The 26,502-nt window shown below is 37.5% G+C and overlaps 1 long non-coding RNA gene across 1 annotated transcript in view; it reads right to left on the bottom strand.

Moving 5' to 3' along the window:
- Positions 1–335: 335 nt before the first annotated feature.
- LOC149126586 (uncharacterized) overlaps positions 336–26,502 on the bottom strand; it is a 76,521-nt gene continuing 50,354 nt past the window's right edge. Inside the window, exon 3 of the long non-coding RNA XR_016233925.1 lies at positions 336–4,561. This is a non-coding gene — a long non-coding RNA (uncharacterized LOC149126586). The remainder of the gene's footprint in view (positions 4,562–26,502) is intronic.

The raw sequence follows: 26,502 nt of genomic DNA, 5'->3' as shown, positions 1-26,502 counted from the left end.
AAAAATATGGTTTGGCTGAGGTTCCATTTATTGGGTGGGAAGACAAGTAAGTGCTGTCAACCAACATATTCCTCTTTTGTCCTCTTCTAATAGAGGACACTCCCCAATTTATGGCTGCTTTCTTGGGATGGATGTTGCTGGCAGCAAATGTCTTCTTGAATCATGGCTGTGCTCTGAAGGGCCTCTGCCCAAGCTCCGGTTCATGGGTTGCTATAAAAGTTGAGTCTGGTGTCAAGTCATCATCTAAACATGAAAGATGTGTCAGTCAAATAAGACCAATCTTGTTCCTGGGCTCTGCCCTGAGTTAGTGTTTTCATTTCATCCTTATGCTCCTGTAAGGTTGATCTGTTAGAAATAGTTGTTTTTTTATCACCAGGTTATTTGTAGTAGTTCAGGAAAGTGAAATCAAGTTATTGTTGACTCAACAGCTTTATTGTTGAAGTAAATTTAGAATCCAAAAGCAAACTATTCTAAGCCAAATATTTCACAGTGCTCTTATTTTCCTTTTTCCCCAAACAAAGATGATGATATCAGTTTTTCTTAGGGAATTTTCCAAGGTTTCACTTCACCTCAGTTAGAATGGCTCTCATATGAAAATCAACAAAGACTAAATGCTAGTGAGGATGTGGGGGAAAAGGTACTCTAATCTGTTGGTGGGAATGTAAACTAATATAGCCATTGTGGAAAACAGAATGGAGATACTTCAGAAATATGAATAAAAACTAACCACAGGATCCAGCAATCTTTACTCTTGGGAATTTACTGAAATTAAATTAAATCAAATCAGCATATGAAAGAGTTATATTTACCCACATGTTTATTGCAGCTCAATTCACAATAGCTAAGATGTGGAATCAACCCAGATGTCCATAAAGTGATAACTGGATAAAGAAATTATAATACATACATATGTATATACATATCACAGATACACACACAAATGGAATACTACCAGCAGTAAAAAAAAAAAATCTTGTCTTTTGCAACAAAATGGATGCAACTGGAAACCATGATTCTCAGTGAAATAAGCCAGTCCCAGAAAAACAAAACAAAAAAAACATATATTTTCCTTGATCTGTGGTAGCAAATAGACTACCATAAAATGTAACATATAGGAGTGAAATTTACAGTTTGGGATTCAGTGATTGTTTACAGCCTTTGTCTCTACTGTTAAGGAATAGTGTTTTTTTCTTACTATTTGTTGAACTCTTTACTTAATGTAGGGTTAATCTTATGAATATAAAGTAAACTGAAAGAAGATCATTGTTAAAAATTAAGAGAGGGAGGGGACAGCGCTGTGGCGCAGCAGGTTAAAGCCCTGGCTTGAGTGCAGGCATCCCATATGAGTGCCGGTTGTAGTTCTGGCTGCTCCATTTCCAATCCAGCTCTCTCCTATGGCCTGGGAAAGCAGTAGAAGATGGCCAAAGTCCTTGGGCCCCTGCGCCCACATGGGAGACCTGGAAGAAGCTCTTGGCTCCTGGCTTCGCATCAGCTCAGCTCTGGCCGTAGCAGCCATCTGGGGAGTGAACCAGCGGATGGAAGACCTCTCTCTGTCTCTGCCTATCTCTGTAATTCTTTCAAATAAATAAAATAAAGCTTAAAAAAATTAAGAGAGAGTGTAAGAGAGGAAGGAGGGGAAATGTGGAATCATGGGCAAGAGGGAGGCGGAGTGGAAAGTAGCACTATGTTCTTAAATCTGTACATTCAAAACATGAAATTTGTTTATCTGTAAAATTAAAGAAAAAGTGAAAAAAGAATAACAGCATTATCTAAGTAACCAGTTTTATTTAGATATTATCTGTATATCAGATATAAACTTTTACTTTTGCTTTTTAACACCTTTTCAAAGCAAAATTTAATTTTAGCTCCAGTAGCACAAATCAAAAAGTGTAACACAAAGAACTTTCAAAAAAATGTGTTAATGAATGAAGAAAGAAAAAGAATTGTGAAGCCAAATTATTTTTTATTACTGAATATCTCTAGAATTCAGTGGTTCAAATAATGAACAGTATACTAAATAACTTAATACTTAAAATGTGGTTAATTTGTAATGCATACTGAATGATCATAATAATTAATAATATCCATAGATCATATATGAGCTATGAAAATTCACAAGGATTTTAAAAGATGGTTATACTTTTCAATTGCATTTGGTATAAATAAGTGGCAACTCAAAAGGTTCCTGTAAACTGTGAGTCTTCAATAAAGATATTTTATTGATAAAATATATTTCTGATAAGAATGGTTGTTTGGTAGTACTTTTCTATATAAAGAAATTAGGAAGTGAATTTACTGTTCTGCAGTTTGCTCTGATTTTTGTAGGTACCTACCAAGTTACTCTTGGTCACTTAAGCATTTCTGGACTATATTAGTTAAATTGTAAATAGTGTTAGTGAAAGTAATACTTATTTGATTTCTTGGTTCCTACCCTTCACAGTATAATGAAATTTGATGGTCTTTATCTTTCAGTAGCCACTGAAATTTTTACAGAAATTTCAAGATAACAGAGTTAACAATTGCTTTCTTTGCTTCTTTTCTGCTGCCCTAAGACTATGTTCACTATGTAAGCTTTAAAATTTCTCACCCAAGATTCTTAAATAGAAGCTGTTTAATAGCATTTACAAATTTACATATAACATTATAACAAACTTTTAATGAAGAGAAATAGACTGCACATGAAAGTCTGATAAAAGATTGGCTTCAATGCCTCATCTATGAACCTCATTGAGCAAGAATATTCTTCAGGCCATGAATAATCACATAGACCATTTATCTCAGCAATGCTACAGGAAACAAAAAGCAGAACACCAAGGGCCTTTGAAGTCCGGGACATCTGATAGAAACCACTAATGTCTTTATGACTATAACTGTAGTGTATAAATACATGCCCAACAAGGTTTGAACACTTTACTGACAATTTGTAATAAAAATACAAACTTGCTGACTTTATTAAGTAGTATTTTTGAAGGTTAACAAAGCAATGCTTGGTGTTTATACAGTGAATACATAGTTATGTGAATTTTTTTATTTTGAATATTTTATATATGTGCAGGAAAATTTTATTCTGGATAAAATCCCCAATCCAGTACATATGTCTCATACTACCTTAACACTCTATTTCAAACTAATGCAAACGTATTGACATATGAACCTGAGTGAGTCTCTTGTTTTAATTACAAGAGGAACTATTAAAGTCAGAACTTCTGTTATGGTGTTCATACTTTGCATTGCTTCATCAGAACAGGTAATCAAATGTATACTACAATGACAAACACCATTCCTGAACACAGAGGACAGACTTGTGTGCAGCTGAGTAGGACTAAATTTATAATTTAGTGGAGTTTAGAGCAAAACCAGGAAACTTGCCTACAGACTATATGAGTTTTCTAGGAAAGTGAAGTCAAATGCTAAGAATGCAAGATTTATTATTACATTTTTTTTTTCATTTTCTTCTATGTGATCAAGTACTATTTAGGATTTAAAAATTGCCTTTTATTTAAGAACTTTCCAGTTCACTATGAGTTTTCTAGGTTTAGATAGTGTACCCTAGGAAGAGATTCTGTTGAAGAAATATGAGAGAAGGTAAAAAATTTTTCCAACTTAGCAGTTATAGAAATGCAGTGTTTACTAGGGAGTGATGACATAAAATCAAACAGAAACAGCTTCTTTTTCTGATGGGATATGAACAACAGGATCAATATTAGATAAAACTTCTATCTTTTTGTGGTAAGACACCACAAAGGGATCTCAGACTTGACACTCCTTGCTGCATTTCCTGATTATTTTTGTTGAAATTGACCTACTCCTGGCCAAAGATAGATGGCAGGAAAATGTAGATTGTTCTCATGTGTCAGAAGTTTGTGTTTGCAGTTCAAGGGCTACAGAGGAAACCTTTGTGAGCGTTTATTTACAAGCTCAGAATTTGACACTGATTTTGATATATTTATGTGGTTTTCTCTGAAAGGCAGAGACAGATGGAGGAATACAGATTTTTCCATATATTAATTCATCCCTGAAATGCCTACAACAGCCACAGTTAAGCCAGGCCAAAGCCAGGAGTCAAGAATTCAGTTCCTTGAGTCATCATCTACTGCCTCCCAATGTACGCATTATTGGAAATGTAGATTGGAAGTGGAGCTGGTATGTGATCCAGGCATTCCAATACATAATGTTAGTGTGCTAAGCAACATCTTAGCCATTATACCAAATACCAGTTCCTTAACAGTCATTTTGGTTTCTGTAGACACAAAAAATGGTTCTGAAATAGAAAGATAATAGTTTTTAAACAGGCTGAGAGTATAGAACACAGCTTTTATTATTTTTTTTAAAGATTTATTTATTTACTTGAAAGTCAGAGTTACACAGAGAGAGAAGGACAGGCAGAGAGAGAAAGACTGATGTCTTCCACCCACTGGTTCATTGCCCAATTGGCCGCAACAGCTGGAGTTGCGCCAATCTGAAGCCTGGAGCCAGGAGCTTCTTCCGGATCTCCCACATGGGTTCAGGGGTTCAAGGACTTGGGCCATCTTCTACTGCATTCCCAGGCCATATCATAGAGCTGGATTGGAAACAGAGTGGCGAGGACACGAACTGGTGCCCATATGGGATGCCAGCATTGCAGGCAGCAGCTTTACCCATTATGCCACAGCACCGGCCCCAGAACCCAACTTTTAAAAAAGTCTTGCCTACAAAAGGGGCAGCAGGAACATTTTTTCTAATTTATATGAAAATCTACAGTCTTATTGGCTTTATCAATTAGAATTCAAGTAACTTATGCAAAAATAGTAAACCATTCTTTTAAGTTATGATCAGAAGAAATATAAAAGCTGTCTGATAGAAGTATTTGGACACTGCCTATAGTTTATAACAAACTGCAAAACTTAGCTTTTGGATCTGTGAATGATTTAGTGTGGTATCTGAAGTGATGGTAATAAAACAGACAGGCAAATTACTTTTCCTGACTTTCTGTAGCTGTTGGCTTGAGTATCCTGGGCTAGGAAGGGTGGTTAAGAAAATTTGCTTTGTTTTAGTACATGCATTGCTCAAGTTCACACCTACACAGAAATGTTTTTGAATACACAATACTCTGTAAGTGGGACACTGTGCCTGGCTTGTCTTTGTGGATGGCTTATTTGAGATCTCACTTCAAAAGTCAAAAAGAATAGATATTGCTTCATTTTTAACTCTCTAACTGTGGCTATATTTGAAGGGGTGTTTATCGCTGTAAAGTTTATGGGAACAATAAAAAATCCTAGTGGGGAATGCCTAAATTTTCATTGTAGGATGAGAACTGTGTTATTGTTAAGAACAACTTCTCTACTGCAATGCTTTCCCAATGAAATGTTAAACGATAAACTCATCCACCCACTAACCAACCAACCAACCAAATACAAAATGAAGAAAAAGGAAACAAAACTTTTAGCCAGTTGATTTTCAAATCTGTTTTATTCTGATTCTTCTTGCATTGCAAATAATGAGATTTCCTTATGTTCTGTGTAGTTTCTGATATGCATCATTCTGAACTAAGTTGCCACTTTCTTTTTTTAAAGATTTATTTATTTATTTATTTATTTTTGAAAGGCAAAGTTAGAGGTAGACAGAGGGGCAGGGGGAGGTGGAGGGGGAGAGGAAGAGAGAGAGAGATCTTTTTCTACTGGTTCACTACCCAAATGGCCACAATGGCGGGAGCTAAGCCAATCTGAAGCCAAGAGCCAAGAGCTTCTTCTAGGTCTCCCACTTGGGCATGGGGGCCCAAGAATTTGGGCCATCCTCTGCTGCTTTCCCAGGCACATTAGCAGGGAACTGGATCAGAAGTGGACTGAGCTGGGACTCAACCCAGTGCCTACTTGGGACTGCAGCTGGGCTTTAACCTGCTGCGCCACAGTGCCAGCCCCAGTTGCCACTTTTCTTATATCAGAGACCATATTAATTAACTATGGCTGCCATAGCAAAGTTCCACAGATTGCATGGCACAAACGACAGAAACCTACTTGCTCACTGTTCTAGCGATGTAAATTCAAGGTGTTGCAGAATTGATTTTTTCTGTGGCCTCTCATTTTTACCTGTAGACTGCATCTTCTACTTTTTTTTTTGACAGGCAGAGTTAGACAGTGAAAGAGAAAGACAGAGAGAAAGGTCTTCCTTCCATTAGTTCACCCCCTAAATGGCTGCTAAGGCCTTCGCGCTGCACCTATCTGAAGCCAGGAGCCAGGTGCTTCCTCCTGGTCTCCCATGCGGGTGCAGGGGCCCAAGGACTTGGGCCATCCTCCACTGCCTTCTGGGGCACAGCAGAGGGCTGGACAGGAAGAGGAGCAACTGGGACTAGAACCTGGAGTGCTGGCGCTGCTGGCCTGCATGTTCTATTTTTACTTGGTCTTCCCCCCCATGCAGGTCTGTTCTAAGTAAGGGCACCCTTCATATTGATTAGCCCACCCTAAGGAACTCATTTAGGCTTAATTACCTTTCTAAGAACTTTAAATGAGGTGCTGGCATTGTGATTTCAACACAGGGATTTTTTTGTTTGTTTGTTTGACAAAGTTAGACAGTGAGAGAGAGACAGAGAGAAAGGTCTTCCTTCCATTGGTTCACCCCCCAAGTGGCCGCTATGGCCAGGGCTGCCCTGATCTAAAGCCAGGAGCCAGGTGCTTCCTCCTGGTCTCCCATGCTCGTGCATGGGCCCAAGCACCTGGGCCATCCTCCACTGCCTTCCTGGGCCACAGCAGAGAGCTGGACTGGAAGAGGAGCAACCAGGACTAGAACCTGGTGCCCATATGGGATGCTGGCGCTGCAGGCGGAGGATAAGCCAAGTGAGCCACGGCGCCAGCCAACACATGAATTTTGAGGGGACATAGTTGACCCATAACAGAGGCATGGAAGACCTAGAAAATGTTTCTTTTTCAGATGTAATTGCTCATAGTTTACTTATGTTGTATTTTGATGTCAATGTACAAATACATTCTGTAAAATGTCTACTCCTAGTTGCTAATGGTATGTGCTATTTATTCGATAGAACAGTGTATTTCAAACTTTATTTGTGAATCACATGAAGAAGCACATTTTATCTGTGATCTGGAACACAAATATATACATATACTTATATATAATATATATTATTACATATAATATATAACATAATATACTATATAATATATTATATAGTATATGTAATAATAATATACTATAATATATAATATAATATACTATATATACTATATTATATACATATATCATATATAGAACATATATATTATATATTATATACACATTATATATACTATATTATATAGTATAATAACATACTATATATGATATAATATATATAGTATATGTAATAGAATATATCATATATAGTATACAATATATACTATATGCAATATAATATATAATATATATGATTGTATAATATAATATATATATTACTGAAACACAATGAGCTCATGGAATGCTGCTTTCCTCACTATAATGCACAGCATGCTTGTTTACTTTTCTATACTAGTCTCATTTCATGAAAAAACATGATTTGGAGCCACAGGATTGATTTCCTGATCCACTTACGGGTCAGAAATCTCAACGCATAAGCAAGCCTTTACAAGCACATCTTTGCCTTCTCTCTGACTCCGCTCTTGTGCTTGGGAACTCCCACTTTCCCTAATGGGAGGATTCTCACGAGTTCATTCCTTCTGACAGGAAGAATGACTTATCGAGCTGGTCCTGGTTGAAAGTTTTTTACTTTCTTTCTTTTCTTTTTCTTTCTTTCTTTCTTTTTTTTTTTTGACAGGCAGAGTGGACAGTGAGAGAGGGAGACAGAGAGAAAGGTCTTCCTTTGCCGTTGGTTCACCCTCCAATGGCCGCCGTGGCCGGCGTGCTGCGGCTGGCGCACCGCGCTGATCCAAAGGCAGGAGCCAGGTACTTCTCCTGGTCTCCCATGGGGTGCAGGGCCCAAGCACTTGGGCCATCCTCCACTGCCTTCCTGGGCCACAGCAGAGAGCTGGCCTGGAAGAGGGGCAACCGGGACAGAATCCGGCACCCCAACCGGGACTAGAACCCGGTGTGCCGGCGCTGCAAGGGGGAGGATTAGCCTAGTGAGCCGTGGCGCCGGCTGAAAGTTTTTTTACTTTCACTTAGAATCACTAAACAGTATACTTGCTGTGAAATTTGCCATGAATACTTTCTGGAAACTCTTTAATATTCTTAGCAGTTCAGTTTACTTGTTACCTCATCTATTGTCATATGAGCTCCACATGGGCTCTACAACATTTTGTTCCTCTTTTCTCATAATGCCCTGCTCTGCTCATGTTACATCACGGGTGTGCATGGGGTAAATAGGGCTAATGTACTCTAGATTCCATTCTGACTTTTAAACTTTAAGCCATGAAACAGAATCTGAGAATACATACACACACACATAGACACACACGTACACATAAATAAAGATTTATTTATTTGAAAGGCAAAGTTACAGAGAGAGACAGAGTAATGTTCCATTTGCTGGTTCACTCCCCAAATGGCTGCAACAGCTGGAGCTGGGTATATCCAAAACCAGGAGCCAGGAGCTTCTTTTGGGTTTCCTGTGTGGATGTAGGGGTTCAGGCACTTGGTCAGTCTTCTGCTACTTTCCCAGGTGCACTAGCAAGGAGCTTCATCGGAAGCGGTGCAGCTAGGACTCAAACCATTGGCCATGTGGGATACTGGTGCTTCAGGTGGTGACTTTACCCTCTATGCCATGACACTGGCCTCAGAATATATTTCTTGAAGTGAATAAAGTATAGTGCTTATCTTTAAGATTCCCTGTTCCATTCACAATGACCATTTGATTTCTCCCAGTTTGTGGTGATGGCTTCTCATATACAGTATAGACACTAATATCCTGCTTCTCTCTTCTTTCCAGAATATCCATCACTTACAAGTTGGGCATCTGATTCAAGATGGAAGTTGCATGAGTATTTAGAATTAAGGCTAGGAAAGGGCAAAGAGAAATTGGAAAGACAAGAGCAGTGTCAGATTTAGCTTAATAGGCTATATTCAGGATTGGTTGTTACTTACAGAGTGATGGCAAGCCATTGAGAGTTTTCAAGGGGTGATGCAGGAAAGGGTGTGTACAATGTCACCAATTTTGCATGGAGAAAAACTCAGTTGGAAATAAAGTCAGTTGGGCTACAGTGTGGAACCTGTTGGAGGAGGTCAGAGTATGTGGCAGTAGACTATGCAGAAGCTGATTTCAACAGTCCAGGCCAAATATGATGACAATTAGGATTAGGAAGATGTTGGTGGAAATCAATAGAAGTGTATGCATAGAGAGGTCTTAAAAAATCTATGTCATCCTCAGTATTATTGTTTTCCCTGAGTTGTTTGAGCAATATATTTTGGGGACAAATTTGTTAATTCCAATGGTAGGCTCATTCTCCCAATAAGAGAATGTTTAGGTACAATCTAGTGATTGTATAAGAAGTATAGTAGCTTTGAATATATGATATAAAGTTTGAGGCTCATTTTGACATAAAGATGATTGACCAGTGCATTTACAATTAATAGATGAGAGTTGAGAAGAAAAAGAAAAAAATTCAAGAGGAGTGAGGTCACTTCAATGCTACACTAACAATATGCTAACAAAACAGTAAGCCCAGGGATATTTAACTTTTATAAATAAGTTGGGTACTCATTTGATGGGTCAAAGTGATTCTTCTAAATGATAAAATATGTAAATACATATTTAATTTGTTCTATAATCTCTGTATTTATAATATCAACACAAAAATATAATACAAACACATTTAATGGGAGTGATGACTGTTAAACAATTTCTGAGATAGGTTTGTTGGTTCTGCTACTTAATTCTCACTTTCAATATAGGAAGGGTGTGGGACAACTCAACAAGCTCAATGGGAATCCATTATCAGAAGAATCATTTTATCCTTCAATGTCTATTCTACTGTAACCAGAAAAAAATCTTGGAACATTTTAAGAGAAAATGCTAAAATTAACAGATTTATTAATTCATGTTCATCCAAGTATAATGACTGGCCTAAGTGATAAATCTTTGTACCCCTCATGGCCTAAACCACAGTCACAGTCATCAGTTTTTTTTTGTTAATAATGCAAATGTTTGAATGAAACAGCACATTAAAGGTCTTTCTGTGCCACTTAAACAATTCCATCAAATATTCTAAAAATTTCCCTTTTATCTGATAGTGGCCATTAAAAAGGTCTCTCCTGAAGAACAAAAACCAGAGCCAGACATTATACCATCTTGATGCTTAGCTCATCACTTTATAAGAAATCATGGCACTGGAAATTGCTATCAACTATTTTTATAGAGAACAATATATCCTTATACACAGTGGTTAATAGAAAAATTAGTGCATTAAACTTTGCTTTAGAGGAAGAGAGATATTTTAATTACTTATTACTTCTTTTTTATTTTTTAAACTTCTATTTAGTAAATATAATTTCCAAAGTACAGTTTATGGATTACAATGGCTCCCCCCCCATAACTTCCCTCCTACCCACACCCCTCCCATCTCCTGCTCCCTCTCCCATTCCATTCACATCAAGATTGATTTTCAATTATCTTTATATACAGAAGATCAATTTAGTATATATATATATTTGGTTAATCTGCTTGAGATTTTTTTTTATTTTTTTAACTTTTATTTAATGAATATAAATTTCCAAAGTACAGCTTATGGATTACAATGGCTTCCCCCCCATAACTTCCCTCCCACACGCAACCCTCCCCTTTCCCACTCCCTCTCCCCTTCCATTCACATCAAGATTCATTTTCGATTATCTTAATATACAGAAGATCAGCTTAGTATACCTTAAGTAAGTATTTCAACAGTTTGCTCCCACACAGAAACATAAAGGGAAAAATACTGTTTGAATACTAGTTATAGCATTAAATCTCAATGTACAGCACACTAAGGACAAAGATCCTACATGAGGCGTAAGTGCACAGTGACTCCTGTTGTTGACTTAACAAATTGACACTCTTGCTTATGGTATCAGTAATCACCCTAGGCTCTTGTCATGGAGTTGCCAAGGCTATGGAAGCCTTTTGAGTTCACCGACTCTGATCATATTTAGACAAGGCCATGGTCAAAGTGGAAGTTCTCTCCTCCCTTCAGAGAAAGGTACCTCCTTCTTTGATGGCCTGTTCTTTCCACTGGGATCTCACTCACAGAGATCTGCATTTAGGTCTTTTTTTTTTCCCCGAGTGTCTTGGCTTTCCATGCCTGTAATACTCTCATGGGCTTTTCAGCCATATCCACGTGCCTTAAGGGCTGATTCTGAGGCCAGAGTGCTGTTTAGGACATCTGCCATTCTATGGGTCTGCTGTGTATCTCACTTCCCATGTTGGATCATTCTCTCCCTTTTTGATTCTATCAGCTAGTATTTGCAGACACTAGTCTTGTTTATGTGCTCCCTTTGGCTCTTAGTCCTATCATTATGATCAATTGTGAACAGAAATTGATCACTGGGACTAGTGAGATGGCATTGGTATATGCCACCTCTGGTATCCCATACTCATTTTCAATTCTGATGAAAAATTTTGGGCTTTTTTCATTCTTTGGAAAGAAAATAGTGAAAAATTTTTGGATACTATTCATGTTGAATTTTTTCTTCTTGTTTTCTTTCTAATGTCTGAACTTATTTATTTTTTATGCTCATTTATTTATCTTCATCTACATGAAGAGCAGAGAGAGAGAGAAAGAGAGAGAGAGAGAGAGAGATACCAAGAGATCTTCCACTCTCTGCTTCACTCCAAAAATGTCTGCAACAGCCAGGGCTGGTCCAGGACAAAGCCAGAAGCCTGGAACTCTGTCCAGGTCTCCTGTGTGGGTGGCAGAGGCCCATTTATTTGAGCCATTAACTGCTGTTTCTTGAGATGCAGTAGCAGGAAACTGGATCTTTAGCAGAGGTGCTGGGACTGGAACTAGCACTCAGATATGGGAGGCTGCCAGTCTAAATGGCAGCTTAATCTGCTGTGCCATAATAGTATAGCCATCCCTGAACTTTAAAAAAAAAAAAAAGAGAATAAATGCAATATTTCCACTTGAATGCATTTGTGGCCTAATATATTTAGTAGCTGAACTGTGACAAAAATTGGTGGTAACAGTTTAAATTCCAAGGGGATTTTGGCCTAAATCATGGAAGAGTACTTTTGAAGGATTCAACATTTAACATATTTTAATGGGGATCTAATCAGGTAAACATTGCTTATAACACCAGAGGATAATTCATTATGATTGTGCTGGAGGGCTATACAGGATATGATGGATGCAGTAGAAAGAAGCAAATCTGGACTGAGGGATGTGTAGCTGGAGCATCGACCAAGAAAACCGTACTGAAAGAGTCAGTGTTTACCCTGATATTTGACAGATGTGTAGATTCCAGGGAGATTGCTCAGGAGGTGTGGGGGAACTGAAGGCGATGTGCTACACCTGGCACAAAGATCAGAATGCAGAATGCTAAGAGTTGGCATTGACCTGGAAGCAGTGGCTGGGCCACGACAAGTCTTACATGTTACACTAACAAATTATCCGACCACATGTGCAAATCAACTCAAAATGAACTGAAGCCCTAACTGTAAGTTCCAAAACTAAGAAGTCACTAGAAGAAAAAACAAGGGGACACTTTAAGACATTGATATAGGCAATGATTTTATAGCTTAGATACTGAAAGCACGGATAACAAAAGCAAAACTAGACAAATGGATTATATCTTACTAAGTAGTTTTTGTACCAGCAAAGAAAATGATGGCCAGAGTTGAGATAACCTGTAGAATGGGAGAAAGCATTTGAAACTATTCACCTGATGAAGAGTGATACACAGAATACTTAAGGGACTTAAAAGACTTAACAAAAAATCTCTAATTAATCTAACTTAAAAATGGGCTAATAATCTATAGACATTTTTCAAAAGAAGAAATACAAATGGGCCAATAAATACATGCAAAAACACTCAATATCATTAGCCATCAGAGCAATGCAAATCAGAACCACCATGAGACAGTCTTCTAACCCAATGGGAATGATTATTTTTTAAAGATTTATTTGTTTATTTGAAAGGCAGAGTTACAGAGAGTGATGGAGAAACAAAGAGATATCTTTCATATGCTGTTTAATTGCCAAATGACTACAATGGCCAGAGCTGGTCCAGCTCTGAAGTCAGGAGCCTGATCTCCAAGGTGGGTGCAGGGTCCCAAGCACTTGGGCTATCCTTTGCTGCTTCCCCAGGTGCATTATTGGAGAACTGGATCAGAAATGGAGCAGCCAGGACTCAAACTGGCACCCACATGTGATGCTGGCATCACAGGTGGCAGCTTAACCCACTATGCTACAATGCCAGGACTATTTAAAAGGAAACAACAAATGCTGATTAGTATGTGGAGAAAAGGGAGCATTTGTACATTGTTGGTATGAAAGCAAATTAGTACAATCATTTTGGAGGATAGTATGGAGGTTCCTCAAAAAAACTAAAAATTGATGTACCATGTTGCCCAGCTATTTCACTTCTGAATATATATCTGAAAGAAATAAATTTGGAATAAAAATATTTGCACTCCCATGTTTACTGCAGCACTATTCACAGAAGCTAAGATATGGAATCAATCATGCCCAATGATAGATGCATGGATAGAGAATACGTGACATACATGATGCAATACTATTCAGCCAAAAAGAGGAATGAAATCCTGAAATTTGCCTCACAGTTGATGGAACTGGAGAATACTATTGTAAGTGAAATAAGCAGACATTGAAGGAAAAATACCACATGTTCTCTTTCATATGTTGAAGCTAAAATATTTTTTTATCTGATGGCAGACTAGCAATAACTAGAGACTTGGGAGTTTGAGGAGGAGAGGAAGTAGAGGAAGTTGAATACTGAGTACTGCAACACAGTAAATATAAAGAATCTGTTCTAGTGTTTTACAGCATGATGAACTGAGTATAGTTACTACATATTTTATGAAGAACTAGAAAAGAGGATCTTGAAACCTCCAAATATAAAGAAATAAGGAGAGAACATGTTAATTGCTGTGACTTGATCAGTACACGCTGAATAAATGTCTTAAAATATCACACTGACACCATAAATATGTGTAATTATTACAGGTTAATAAAAATGTATAAAACCTTTGTGGAATGTAAAAAATTAAAATTATTAATGAATACTGAAACTATAAGGAAATTGTGCTGAGACTTGAGAGTGTGGATCTTAACTGCAGCTCTCAGAGAGTGTTGACAAGCATTTTGAAACTGGAAGGACAAAAGAAGAGAAAGGCCAAGATTCATCTTTTGTTTTGATTATGAAGACAATAAAATCTTTTATTCTAAATCTTCATTTAAAAGAAGAGGAATAAATTAACTGAAAAAAAGGAAATTAGAACATCAGATTTACTTAGGACTATGATTTGATTGGAGTTGTACTTCAGAAAGATGCATCTCAAATCTGCAGGAATGATGACCATCGTGGCAGGGATTATTTAAATACTTACTCTGTCCTTGTCTCATTATTTTAGGTAACACTTAATGCAGTATTGGTCCATTTTCTATTCAGAGCCTTGGAAACAGGCTCTGAATAGAAAAGTAGCTTACCCAGGAGAATATAAGTTGGAAGTGGCCAAGATTTGATGTAGATATGGATTTGGCTGATTGTAATTTTATCTCCCTAAAAACACTATGCAGTCTTCCTTCCATAAACCATAAAAGAATCACAAGTTAAATAGACCCCTCCTAAAATGAATTTTCATTAACTTTTGAACTCATTAATTTGAGAAGTTGTGGCATAAAGTAAGACTTTACTAATTACATGCATTCTTACAATTTTGCATGAAAAATTCCAGAATAACATGAAAAATAAGAATCTTAAAATTGTTTTCATTATTTTTTAAAGATTTATTTATTTATTTGAAAGGCAGAGTTACACAGAGGCAGAGAGAGAGAGAGAGAAAGAGAGGTCTTCCATCTGCTAGTTCACTCTGTAAAGGGCCACAATGGCCAGAGCTGGGCAGATATGAACCAGAAGCCAGGAAATTCTTCTAGGTCTCCCACATAGGGGCAAGGGCCCAAGTGTTTGTGCTATTATTTTCTGCCTTCCCAGGCCATAGCAGTGGGCTCGATTGGAAGTGGAGCAGCTGGGACTGAAACTGGTGCCCACATGGGATGCTGGCAGTGCAGGTGGCAACTTTACCCACTATGCCACAGCACCAGCCCATATTTTTCTTTATCCTTTAAAAATGTTAAGCATATTTGTTTAACACAGAGCAATAACCAAGTAAAAATTAAAAAAAGAATATAAACAATGAAAATCACATCTAACCATCCAGCGATAACCACTGTTAACATTTTGGAGTATTTCCTTTTAGACTTAAAAATTTCACTTAAGAACTTGCATATATTTAATTTAGAAATGAGATCATAGTATATAAGCTGTTTTCTTTCCTTTTTTTTTTTGACAGGCAGAGTAAGACAATGAGAGAGAAAGAGACAGAGAGAAAAGTCTTCCTTCCGTTGGTTCACCCCCCAAATGGCTGCTACAGCCAGCGCGCTGCACTGATCCGAAGCCAGGAGCCAGGTGATTCCTCCTGGTCTCCCATGCGGGTGCAGGGGCTCAAGGACTTGGGCCATCCTCCACTGCCTTCCCGGGCTACAGCAGAGAGCTGGACTGGAAGAGGAGCAACTGGGACAGAACCGGTGCCCCAACCAGGACTAGAACTCGGAGTGCCGGCACCGCAGGCAGAGGATTAGTCTAATGAGTTGCGGCACCGGCCCTGTTTTCTTTGTTTTAAAATTTTTTACTAATATAAAGAAAACATATTTTACATTTTTTTAAAGTAAAGTTCTAAGAAGACAACCACACTTGCCTCATCCCCCTGCTTCTGTCCGAATCCTCCTCCCTCCCTCCCCTTCTTCATCAGTTTTTGTGAAGATATAATTTTAATCCACTCTGTAGTTACAGGTTTAATTTGCCATTAATCATAATATTGAACAAGTGAAATGTAGGAAGACCACAGTTCCAGGGTACAAACACAATTTAAAAATGACAATTAGATTCCAAAGTGACCATTTCTTTCCCATATTTTTTCTTTTTTTGTATTCTGCATTAGCTGCCACATATCAGAGAAAGCACATTTGTCTTTTTGAGACTGGCTTATTTTACTAAGCACAATGGTTTCCAGTTGTATCCATTTTGTTTCAAAAGACAAGATATTCTTTTTTTTTGTGGCTGAGTAGTATTATATACAGTATATATATTACATTTTCTTTGTCCAGTATCAGTTGATGAACATCTGTGTTGATTCCATATCTTCACTATTGTTAATTCAGCTACAGTAACTACATCATATGCTGATTTCATTTCCTTTGGGTAAATTCCAGGGAATGGGATGGCTGGGTCATATGGAATATGTATTTTCAGATCTCTGAGTAATCTCCCGACTATCTTCCATAATGGTTATACTAGTTTACATTCCCACGAACAGTGGATTATGGTTCCTTCCCCCTACATCTTCTTAAAATTATTTTTTTTTAAAAAATTGGAATAACATACATGCAAAATATTGAGAAACTGGATGCTAGGATGATGATATATTGTCAAATGCAAGAAGAAGAGAAAGCCCAGAAAGCAGAAGGAAGGATGGGTACTTGGGGCAGAAAGACCTAGGGTAGATCCAGAGCTTACTGAATTTTTGTATGATTAGAAAGAGGGAAGAACATAATCTTTTTGAATGTTAATTTTATTTTTTTAAAAAGTACAACTTTTTAAAACTTTTATTTAATAAATATAAATATAAATTTCCAAGGTACAGCTTTTGGATTACAGTGGCTACCCGCCCCCCATAACTTCCCTCCCACCCGCAACCATCCCATCTCTCATTCCTTCTCCCATCCCATTCATATCGATTCATTTTCAATTTTCTTTATATACAGAAGATCAATTTAATATACATTAAGTAAAGATTTCAAAAGTTTGCACCCACACAGAAACACAAAGGGAAAATTACTGTTTGAGTACTAGTTACAGCATTAATTCACATTGTACAACACATTAAGGATGGAGATCCTACATGGGGAGTAAGTACACAGTGACTCCTGTTGTTGACTTAACAATTTGACACTCAACCTAGGCTCTTGTCATGCGTTGCCAAGGCTATGGAAGACTCTTGAGTTGGCCAACTTCAATCTTATTTAGATAAGGTCATAGTCAAAGTGGAAGTTTTCTCCTCCCTTCAGAGAAAGATACCTCCTCCTTTGATGGCCTGTTCTTTCCACTGTGATCTCACTCCCAGAGATCTTTCATTTAGGTCATTTTTGTTTTTTTGCCAGAGTGTCTTGGCTTTCCATGCCTAAAATACTCTCAAGGGCTCTTCAGCCAGATCTGACTGCCTTAAGGGCTGATTCTGAGGCCAGAGTGCTGTTTAGGACATCTGCCATTCTATGAGTCTGCTGTGTATCCCACTTCCCATGTTGAATTGTTCTCTCCCTTTTTTATTCTATCAGTTAGTATTAGCAGACACTAGCCTTCTTTATGTGATCCCTTTGACTCTTAATCCTATCATTATGATAAATTGTGAACTGAAACTGATCACTTTGACTAGTGAGATGGCATTGGTACATGCCATCTTGATGGGATTGAATTGGAATCCCCTGGCACATTTCTAAATCTACCGTTTGGGGTAAGTCCGATTGAACATGTCCAAACTGTACATCTCCTCCCTCTCTTATTCCCACTCTTATATTTAACAGGGATCACTTTTCAGTTAAATTTAAACACCTAAGAATAATTGTGTGCTGTAGAGTTAAACCAATAGTATTAAGTACAACAAAAATATACTAAAAGAAATAAAGTAGGAAGTTGTTCATCAATAGTCAGGAGTAGGGCTGATCAAGTCACTGTTTCTCATAGTGTCCATTTCACTTTAACAGGTTTCCTTTTTGGTGCTCGGTTAGTTGTCACTGATCAGGGAGAACATATGATATTGTTCCCTTTGGGAATGGCTTATTTCACTCAGCATGATGTGTTCCAGATTCCTCCATTTTGTTGTTAATATGACCGGATTTCATTTTTTTTGTACTGCTGTATAATATTCTATAGAGTACATGTCCCATAATTTCTTTATCCAGTCTATTGTTGATGGGCATTTAAGCTGATTCCAGGTCTTAGCTATTGTGAATTGAGCTGCAGTAAACATTAAGGTGCAGATCACTTTTTGGTTTGCCAGTTTAATTTCCTTTGGGTAAATTCCAAGGAGTGGGATGGCTGGGTTGTATGGTAGGGTTACATGCAGGTTTCTGAGGAATCTCCAGACTGACTTCCATAGTGGCTTGACCAGTTTGCATTCCCACCAACAGTGGATTAGTGTCCTTTTTCCTCACATCCTCGCCAGCCTCCATTGTTGGTAGATTTCTATATGTGAGCCATTCTAACCAGGGTGAGGTGAAACCTCATCGTGGTTTTGATTTGCATTTCCCTGATTGCTAGTGTTCCTGAGCATTTTTTCATGTGCCTGTTGGCCATTTGGATTTCCTCTTTTGAAAAATGTCTATTGAGGTCCTTGGCCCATCTCTTAAGTGGATTGTTTGTTTTGTTGTTGTGGAGTTTCTTGATCTTTTTGTAGATTCTGGTTATTAAACTTTTATCTGTTGCACAGTTTACAAATAATTTTTTCCCATTCTGTCAGTTGCCTCTTCACTTTCGTGACTGTTTCTTTTGCAGTACTGAAACTTTTCAATTTGATGTAATCCCAATTGCAAATTTTGGCTTTGACTGCCTGTGCCTTTGGGGTCTTTTCCAAGAAGTCTTTGCCTGTGCCTATATCTTGCAGGGTTTCTCCAATGTTCTCTAATTATTTGATGATGTTGGGTCATAGATTTAGGTCTTTATGTTGAGTGGATTTTTGTGTAAGATAAAAGGTAGGGGTCTTGCTTTAAGCTTCTGCATGTGGAAATCCAGTTTTGCAGCACCATTTGTTGAACAGACTGTCCTTGTTCCTGGAAATGGTTTTGGATCCTTGATCAAATATAAGTTGGCTGTAGATGTTTGGATTGATTTCTGGTGTTTCTATTCTGTTCCATTGGTCTATCCATCTGTTTCTGTACCAGTACTATGTTGTTCTGATTATAACTTCCCTGTAGTGTGTCCTGAAACCTGGTATTGTGATGCCTCTGGCTTTGTTTTTGCTGTATAAGATTGCTTTAGCTATTCGAGGTCTCCTGTGTCTCCACATGAATTTCAGCATCATTTTTTCCAGATCTGAGAAGAATGTCTTTGATTGGTATCACATTGAATCTATAAATTGCTTTTGGGAGAATGGACATTTTGATGATATTGATTCTTCCAATCCATGAGCATGGAAGATTTTTCCATTTTTTTGATATCCTCTTCTATTTCTTTCTTTAAGATTTTGTAATTTTCATCATAGAGATCTTTAACATCCTTGGTTAAGTTTATTCCAAGGTATTTGATTGTTTTTGTGGCTATTGTGAAGGGGATTGATCTTAGCATTTCTTTCTCATCTGTGGTATTATCAAAGGCTGCTAATTTTTGTTCATTGATTTTATATCCTGCTACTTTGCCAAACTCTTCTATGAGTTCTAATAGTCTCTTAGTAGAGTTCTTTGGATATCCTAAATAAAGAATCATATCATCTGCAAAGAGGGATAGTTTGAGTTCTTCCTTCCCAATTTGTATCCCTTTAATTTTTTTTCTTGTCTAACTGCTCTGGCTAAAACTTCCAGAACTATGCTGAATAGCAGTGGTGAGAGTGGGCATCCCTGTCTGGTACCAGATCTCAGTGGAAATGCTTCCAACTTTTCCCCATTCAATAGGATGCTGGCCTTGGGTTTTTCATAAATTGCTTTGATTGTATTGAGGAATGTTCCTTCTATACCCAATTTGCTTATAGATTTCATCATGAAAGGGTGTTAAATTTTATCAAATACATTCTCTGCATCTATTGAGATAATCATATTGTTTCTCTTCTGCAATTTGTTAATGTGGTGTATCACATTGATTGATTTGCGAACATTGAACCATCCCTGCATACCATGGATAAATCCTACTTGGTCTGGGTGGATGATCTTTCTGATGTGTTGTTGTATTCTATTGGGGAAAATTTTATTGAGGATTTTTTCATCTATGTTAATCAGGGATAATGGTCTGTATTTTTCTTTCAATGCTGCATCTTTTTCAGGCTTAGGAATTAAGGTGATGCTGGTTTCATAGAAAGAATTGTGAAGGATTCCCTCTTTTTTGGTTGTTCTGAATAGTTTGAGAAGAATTGGAGTTAGTTCTTCTTTAAATGTCTGGTATAATTCATCAGTGAATTCATCTGGTCCTGGGCTTTTCTTTGTTGGGGGTGGGGGGCGCTTTTTACTGATTTAATTTCTGACTCAGTTATGGTTCTGTTTAGGTTTTCTATGTCTTTATGGTCAATTTAGGTAGATTGTATGTTTCCAAGAATCTATCCATTTCTGATAGATTTCCCTGTTTCCTGGCATACGCCTCTCTGTAGAAATTTCTGATGACTATTTTTATTTCTGTGGTGTCTGTTATTACATTTCCTTTTTAATCTCTGATTTTATTCAATGAATCTTCTCCTTTTTTTTAGTTAGTTGGGCCAATGGTGTGTCAATTTTGTTTATTTTTTTCAAAAAACCAGCTCTTCATTTGGCTGATCTTTTGTAATTTTTTTTTTTTTTGGATTTAATCCTGTTGAATTCTTCTCTGATTTTAAGTATTTCTCTTCTACTAGTTTTCGGTCTGGTTAGCTGCAGTTTTTCTAGATCATTGAGTTTTATTGAAAGCTCATTTATTTGATGCCTTTCCAATTTCTTGATGTAGGCACCTATTGCTATAAACTTTCCTCTTAACGTTGCTTTTGTTTTATCCCATACATTTTGATCTGTTTCGTTGTTATCCTCATTTGCTTCCAGAAAGTTTTTGATTTCTCTTTCGATATCTTCTGTGAGCCAGTGTTCATTCAGGAGCATGATGTTCAGTCTGCATATGTTTGCATATGCTCTAGGGATTCCTGAGTTGCTAATTTGCACCTTCATTCCACTGTGGTCTGAGAAGCTGAATCGTATGATTCTAATTCTTTTGAATTTGCTGAGACTTACTTTATGCCCTGGTATGTGGTCAGTCTTAGAGTAGGTTCCATGTACTGCTGAGAAGAATGCAAATTCTTCAAGTGTAGGATTGAAAGTTCTGTAGATATCTGTTAGATCCATTTGGGCTATAGTGTTGATTAATTCTGCTGTATCTCGCCATTCCCTCCTAGCCTGTAGGGTTTCTTATGAGAAGTCTGCTCTGATTTGATTGGAGATCCTCTGAGAGTAATCTGACATTTCTCTCTTACACATTATTGAATCTTTTCCTTATGTTTCACTGTGTTGAGCTTGATTACAACGTGCCGTGGTGAGGATCTCTTTTGGTCAGGTTTATTGGGGGTTCTATGTGGTTCCTGTATTTGGATGTCTCTTTTCTCCAAACCTGAAAAGTTTTCTGCTAGTATCTCACTAAAAAGGCCTTCTAATCCTTTCTCTCTCTCTCTATGCCTTCAGGAACTCCTAGAACTTGAATGTTGGGTTTTTTAATAGTATGTAGATTCCCAACCCTTTTTTTTAGATTGCTAATTTCCTCTTCTTTTCTTTGGTTTACCTGTATACTTTCCTGTGCTCTGTCTTCTAAGTCTGATATTCTCTCTTCTGCCTCAGTGATTCTATTTTTAAGGCTCTGGCAGTTTTCCTTGAATTGGATGCTGAATTATAATTTTGAAAAAGGCAATTTCTCTTCTCTGCTAGCTTCTGATAGCATCTTCTTTTCCTCTTCATTTCCCAACAAAAGGAATCTGTTGTGCAGAAAGCCAATCACAGACACTGGTGTGGTGGAAGAAAGGAGGTGGTGACTGCAAACTACAGAGCCAGTAGCTCCCTCTTAATTCCCAGGTTCCTCAAAGTGATACTTGAATGTACAACTTTTGGATTATAGCAGCTTTTCCTCCTATAACCTCCTTCCCATCCACATCCATCTCATCTCCCACTCTGTCTCCCATTGCATTCTTCATAAAGATTCATTTTTGGCTGGTGCCGTGGCTCACTAGGCTAATCCTCCGCTTTGTGGCGCCGGCACACCTGGTTCTAGTTCCAGTTGGGGTGCCGGATTCTGTCCCAGTTGCCCCTCTTCCACGCCAGCTCTCTGCTGTGGCCAGGGAGTGCAGTGGAGGATGGCCCAAGTCCTTGGACCCTGCACCCCATGGGAGACCAGGATAAGTACCTGGCTCCTGCCAGCGGTGCACTGGCCACAGTGCACCATTGGAGGGTGAACTAACGGCAAAAGGAAGACCTTTCTCTCTGTCTCTCTCTCTCACTATCCACTCTGCCTGTCAAAAAAAAAAAAAAAAAAGAGAGAGATTCATTTTCAATTATCTTATATATAGAAGATCAACTCAGTATATACGAAGTAAACGTTTCAACAGTTTGCACCCACACAGATACACAAAGTATAGAGTACTGCTTGTGTAGTAGTTTTACTGTTAATCCACCTAGTACAACACATTAAGGACAGAGATCCTACATGGGGAGTAAGTGCAAAGTGACCCTCATTGTTGATTTAACAATTGACACTCTAATTTATGATGTCAGTAATCACCCAAGGTTCTTGTCATGAGCAGCCAAGGCTATGGAAGCCTCTTGAGTTGGCCAACTCCGATCTTATTTAGATAAGCTCATAGTCAAAGTGGAAGTTCTCTCCTCCCTTCAGAGAAAGGTATCTCCTCCTTTGAAAGCCCGTTCTTCCTGCTGGAATCTCACTCACAGAGATCTTTCATTTAGGTAATTTTTTTTTCTACAGTGTCTTGGCTTTCCATGCCTGAAAAACTCTCATGGGCTTTTTAGCCGGACCCAAATATATTAAGGGTTGATTCTGAGGCCAGAGTGCTGTTTAGGGCATCTTCCATTGAATGTTAATTTTCTAATTGGTAACATGCAACTAACAAAAGCTGCCTTTCAAGTTTGTTGCATAAATTCAAAAGACAGAATACATATAACATCCCCTGGTTTAGTGCTTGAATAGACTGTTGCTGCATCTGCTCCATGAATGTTGTTTTGCAATTAAGGGACACATCAGGAGAAGTACCTCAATATGTTTGGGAAACATATAGGTGCTATAATAGTTCATTTATTCAAGTATATTTATGGTTATGCTATAATTTTCAGGCATGATAGTAATACATAGTCAACCTCTTATTAAAACCAGTGATACACAGATTGTAAAGACCAAATTGACTTTCCCCTGTGGTATGACCATGAAGATTAAGATATTTATTTATTATATTGAGGCATAGGAAAATATCTCAATAGAGAGGTTATCTGTTAGAGTGAAAGATAAAAGTACAAAAGAGATGCCACATAGAATAATTATAACTTTAAAACTGGAGAACAAAGAAGAGGAAGAGAACAGCAGTGTATGGAGTGTGGGCTAGCAATGTAGTAATAGAAACTTTGGAAAAGTTAAGAAAGGAATGTTGCTATAATATTCCATGGCAGTTAATATTTAGTCCTTGTATTTGTGTATTACTTTAATTTTGTTATAGAGGATATTGCTTAATGTGATCCAATAACCAAATCTAGACAAAGGTTTACTAGACAAAGGTCCTTTGGGTTGGTATTTCTAATATGGACATTTTGTTGCATTGCTTTAACATTGTTTAAAGCTCTGGAGATTAGCATTGTAATATATAGGTCAGTCTCTACTTTTTCCTAAGCATGATGTTGTAATTACTTTATGGGGAACCAGAAGAAGCCAGATGGAAAAGGGAAGTGGGCAGATGAAGCACTACTTGGATAGAACTCTGAGTGTGGACCAAGGTTCCATGTGACCTAGAGGATGAAATCACCCCCAGCCCAGCCCTGCCCCTACTCTTTCTGAACACTCACAACCCGGACTTCTTCTGGAGTGGAATCATTCAGTCTAGGGGAGGAAAACATATTTTCTGTAAGTCACAAATATTGAAGGTAGACACTGGTCCTTGAGATGGGAACTGAAAAATTAGGATTTTACCTGTAGGTTTAAAAAAAGCGTGGTATATAAGTTTGATTATCAAAATGGCAAATCATAGGTTTCTACTATATTTCAATTCCTATGAATGAATCAGTCTTTATTTCTGTCTTTCTCTTCCAAACACAAGTGTAATCCAATTTAGCTATGTGGAAAATATTCATTCACTGTATTGTAGCCTGCAATGTGTTGCTTCTTAACTCACTTTTGATTTAAAGAAACATTGACTGATTATTATGACTTTCTTTGTTTTGCTGGACGAATTATACATTTTCCAGCGCAAGAACTAGTTCTCTGAGACACCAAATCTTCTAACACTGTGGTCTGTAGTCATATGCTTCTTTATTTTTAAAACTAAAAAATTTTAATTGAAAATAAAAATTATATGTATTTATCATATATAAACTGTTATTTCAAGATATGTATACATTGTGAAATGAGCAAATTAACAAATGTGCTACCTCCTCTTCTTACGTTTTGTGTAATACTAAATGTCCTGTAAGCATTTTTCAAGAATACAATACATTGTTATTAACTATAGTCACCAGGCTACATATGGTACATACCCTATACATACCTTACAGTTTTTAAAAAATATTTGTTTGAAAAAAAGTGTTACAGAGAGAGAGAGAGGGAAAGAAAGAGAGAAAGAGAAAGAGATTGATTCTAACTGCTGCTTCACTTCTTAATGGCTGCAAGCGCCAAGACTGGATCAAGCTAAAACCAGGAGCCTGGAATTCCACCCAGGTCTCCCATGTGGGTGGCAGCCCAAGTGCTTGGGTCGACCTTCTGCTGACTTCCCGAGTACATTAGCATGGAGTTGGGTCAGAAGTGTAGCAACCAGGACTTGAACCAGTGCGCATATGGGATACTGGTGATGCAGACAGTGGTGTAACCCACTGGACAACAATACTGGACGCTGCAGTTCTAATTATTGATTAATGAAAAATTAGGGTGGTTGAATTTCAATCTGGAATACAAATATAAGTAATTAAAAATGTTCTAACAAGTCAGATTCTACACTTGACATAATAACTTGCAAATTGTGTTACATTTTAAAAAGAGTGAGGCATAAGAAATATGAATATTCATTCATTTATTTTCTTAACCAACAAAAATCCCGTGTAAGTCACTATAATGGAAGTTCAAATTGCTTTAAAACAGGCTTCTTGTTCTCATATGGTACAATGCACATTATGCAAAACCTGCCTGGATTTCCCTTTTTAAATCAGTATTTGTTGAATTTTCTCTAATGTTTGAGCCAATTTTTGATCTTTTTGATCAAAAGTATTTAAATAATACAGTATCTGGTATGGTTCCATGTCCTTTAATGATACTGTGGAGAAAGGGATGGAAGAAATGGAGGGACTATCATAAATTTACTGTAAGCAACAGAAAATCAGTGTTATAGAGTGACATCTTGAAGGTAATGTTAAGTACTGCCTAAAAGGGAAAATAAATTCCAAATAAAATAAACCTGTTTTCCCTGATTTGACTAGGAGCCAATTTTTGCCTTTCCTTAGGGCTATCAGTAGTAGTATGGTATAGAGCAGCATGGAATATCAATGCCGTCAAATTACTATTACTGATTAGAGAGCAATGACACATGGTCAACCATCTTGGTTCATCTGCACTGCTGAGTCCTTTGCAAGAGCCTCTTAAGAGAAGTTTTACTTAATATGTAGTGTAATACCTATCGGGTGCTACATACTTTGGAGATACTTAACATATCAGAGACAAGGATGAGATGTTCACTCACTTCTAAGAGAATTCTGGCCTGTGTGTGTGTGTGTGTGTGTGTGTGTGTGTGTTGGGGTGGAGGGGAAGGGGACATTGTAGAAGGCAAGCAGGGACTTGTGTTGCACTGAGGAAGGACATGTCATATTGGAGGTACAGGTTTGCATATCATGGAAGCATATATGGGATGCCTCATGCAGATCTGGGGTCAGGGTGACACTTCCTGAGTAGATAAAGAAACCCAAAGATACTATCAGTCAAGACTTCAGGTGGGGCATATGGAAAGTGATGGAAGGACATTTATCTCTCTAATCACACTGCATCATAAATATTTGCTTAATTTTCTGGTTGGCATACATTCTGTTGGAGAAGTCATTTTGAAGTTCATTCCATGCTTAATGTCTTACCATAGGTAAATATCATTTGTTTTTTATATAGATACTGAAAGCCAGGAGCAAATAGACTTGCATCATGCATACCTTAGATACATCATTGAAAACAATTTTTCTAAGCATGATTTTCTTTCATGAATATTTTAATAAATCATAAATTATCATTTAACTGATAAGCATACTAATTGATGTTTTCTCTTCTGTCATAATATATTAAGGATAGCACAGAGAAAGGAGGTTAGTTAATGTCATGGTTATTTGCTATGTGAAATTGAAATGAGAAAGATTTACCATACAACATTCAGGATTA

Source organism: Oryctolagus cuniculus, chromosome 5 (assembly GCF_051225735.1).
Source record: "Oryctolagus cuniculus isolate XC-2025 breed Fujian yellow rabbit chromosome 5, ASM5122573v1, whole genome shotgun sequence".
NCBI classification, from domain to species: Eukaryota; Metazoa; Chordata; class Mammalia; order Lagomorpha; family Leporidae; genus Oryctolagus; species Oryctolagus cuniculus.
This window is presented reverse-complemented; position numbering and strand designations above follow the sequence as displayed.